This window comes from Triticum aestivum, chromosome 3D (assembly GCF_018294505.1).
Source record: "Triticum aestivum cultivar Chinese Spring chromosome 3D, IWGSC CS RefSeq v2.1, whole genome shotgun sequence".
Taxonomy (NCBI): Eukaryota; Viridiplantae; Streptophyta; class Magnoliopsida; order Poales; family Poaceae; genus Triticum; species Triticum aestivum.
The window spans coordinates 352261401-352264764 of NC_057802.1; positions in this window are offsets into that span (position 1 = coordinate 352261401).

The window sequence follows — 3364 nt, forward strand, 5'->3', positions numbered from 1 at the left end:
TCATGATCACCATCGTCACCGGCGCGACACCTTGATCTCCATCGTAGCATCGTTGTCGTCTCGCTAATCTTATGCTTCTACAACTATCGCTACCGCTTAGTGATAAAGTAAAGCATTACAGGGCGATTGCATTGCATATAATAAAGCGACAACCATATGGCTCCTGCCAGTTGCCGATAACTCGGTTACAAAACATCATCATCTCATACAATAAAATATAGCATCATGCCTTGACCATATCACATCACAACATGCCCTGCAAAAACAAGTTAGACGTCCTCTACTTTGTTGTTGCAAATTTTACGTGGCTACTACGGGCTGAGCAAGAACCGTTTTTACCTACGCATCAAAACCACAACGATAGTTTGTCAAGTTGGTGCTGTTTTAACCTTCTCAAGGACCGGGCGTAGCCACACTTGATTCAACTAAAGTTGGAGAAACTGACACCCGCCAGCCACCTGTGTGAAAAGCACGTCGTTAGAACCAGTCTCGCGTAAGCGTACACGTAATGTCAGTTCGGGCCGCTTCATGCAACAATACCGCCGAACCAAAGTATGACATGCTGGTAAACAGTATGACTTATATCGCCCACAACTCACTTGTGTTCTACTCGTGCATATAACATCTACGCATAAAACCAGGCTCGGATGCCACTGTTGGGGAACGTAGTAATTTCAAAAAAATTCCTAAGCACACGCAAGATCATGGTGATGCATAGCAACGAGAGGGGAGAGTGTGTCCATGTACCCTCTTAGACCGAAAGCGGAAGCGTTAGCACAACGCGGTTGATGTAGTCGTACGTCTTCACGATCCGACCGATCAAGTACCGAACGCACGGCACCTCCTAGTTCAGCACACGTTCAGCCCGATGACGTCCCTCGAACTCCGATCCAGCCGAGTGTTGAGGGAGAGTTTCGTCAGCACGATGGCGTGGTGACGATGATGATGTTCTACCGACGCAGGGCTTCGCCTAAGCACCGCTACGATATTATCGAGGTGGACTATGGTGGAGGGGGGCACCGCACACGGCTAAAAAGATTAATGATCAATTGTTGTGTCTCCAAGGGGTGCCCCCCTCCCCGTATATAAAGGAGTGGAGGAGGGGGAGGGCCGGCCCTCTCTATGGCGCACCCTAGGAGGAGTCCTACTCCCATCGGGAGTAGGATTCCCCCCTTCCAAGTAGTAGGAGTAGGAGTCAAGGAAAGGGGAGATAGAAGAGAAGGAAGGAGGGGGCGCAGCCCCTCCCCCTAGTCCAATTCGGACTAGGCCTTGGGGGGCGCCCAGCCTCTCCTCTCTTTTTCCCCTAAAGCCTAATAAGGCCCATATACTCTTCGTCGAATTCCCGTAACTCTCCGGTACTCCGAAAAACACTCGAATCACTCGGAACCTTTCCGATGTCTGAATATAGTCGTCCAATATATCGATCTTTACGTCTCGACCATTTCGAGACTCCTCGTCATATCCCTGATCTCATCCGGGACTCCGAACTACCTTCGGTACATCAAAACACATAAACTCATAATATAACCATCATCGAACTTTAAGCGTGCGGACCCTACGGGTTCGAGAACAATGTAAACATGACCGAGACACGTCTCCGGTCAATAACTAATAGCAAAACCTGGATGCTCATATTGGCTCCCACATATTCTACGAAGATCTTTATCGGTCAAACCGCATAACAACATACGTTGTTCCCTTTGTCATCGGATGTTACTTGCCTGAGATTCGATCGTCGGTATCTCAATACCTAGTTCAATATCGTTACCGGCAAGTCTCTTTACTCGTTCCGTAATACATCATCCCGCAACTAATTCATTAGTTGTAATGCTTGCAAGGCTTATAGGATGTGCATTACCGAGTGGGCCCAGAGATACCTCTCCGACAATCGGAGTGACAAATCCTAATCTCGAAATACGCCAACCCAACAAGTATCTTCGGAGACACCTGTAGAGCACCTTTATAATCACCCAGTTACGTTGTGACGTTTGGTAGCACACAAAGTGTTCCTCCGGTAAACGGGAGTTGCATAATCTCATAGTCATAGGAACATGTATAAGTCATGAAGAAAGCAATAGCAACATACTAAACGATCGAGTGCTAAGCTAACGGAATGGGTCAAGTCAATCACATCATTCTCCTAATGATGTGATCCCGTTAATCAAATGACAACTCATGTCTATGGCTAGAAAACATAACCATCTTTGACCAACGAGCTAGTCAAGTAGAGGCATACTAGTGACACTCTGTTTGTCTATGTATTCACACAAGTATTATGTTTCCGGTTAATACAATTATAGTGTGAATAATAAAAATTTATCATGAAATAAGGAAATAAATAATAACTTTATTATTTCCTCTAGGGCATATTTCCTTCACAACATCTTGGCATCCTCCGCATCGGCAGCGGTCTTCGCCCTCTTTTCCTCGAGCGCGACCTTCCTCTCTTCGATCATGGTCCTCCTCTCTTCGAGCTTGATCTTCTTCTCTATCGCCTCCATCAACTGTTTGAATCTCTCCGCCTTCCTCTCCTCCTTGAGGTCCGAGTGCCTCACGCATGCCTCCTTCTTCGCCAAGATGTCCTCGAACCTCTGTGTCAGCTTGGCCGCCGTACCTTCTCACTTCGCCCTCTCCTCCTCCCACTTCTTTCCTTGTAAATTTCTTCTAACTTTCTTCGGTGGTCCTTGGGTTGGGTTGGTAGGGTGACTGGTTTCTTCCTCGTTGGCTTGGGCGGCGGTCTTAGCAATGAAAATGTTCCACTTCGGTTGCCCATTCAACTTCAACCAATAATGCATGATAGTGAAGGACTTCTTCGCCAACTTGTTGTACACCACACAAGCACGAGTAGGCTATAAAGTGAAACAATGCATATCCTTCTAGTGAGCAACAAAACAATACATGTCAGGCTAGTGATCAACTAAACTAAAGCATATCCGGCTAGTGATCAACCTACTTGCTTGGTGATTTGTGCACCGCTAGGCCACCGTGTGATGAGATGCTTCAAGTGGCCGCAATACTTGGACACGGCCTCTTGGATGGTGTACCATCGATGGTTGACGGGCTTCCACTCACGGTTACAAATGACCGTGTCAGAGTAGGGCGTGAAATGCTTGTGTTCATGGAACCATATGTGAATGTTCCTCCAAAAGGTTGTGCCCTTTTGCTCCATGCTGTGGAGAGGATCAAGACTAGTGGCTAACCATGCATAGAACAACAGCTCGTCCTCCCGCATGTTGAAGCTTTCTCCTCTACCCTTCTTCTTTGGATCGACGGTTGTATCATCCGGATCATTGTCATCACCGTCCTCCTTGTCCTTCCCCTCCAGATGCTGCTCTCCGACGGCCTAATGTTGTTGTTATTGTGT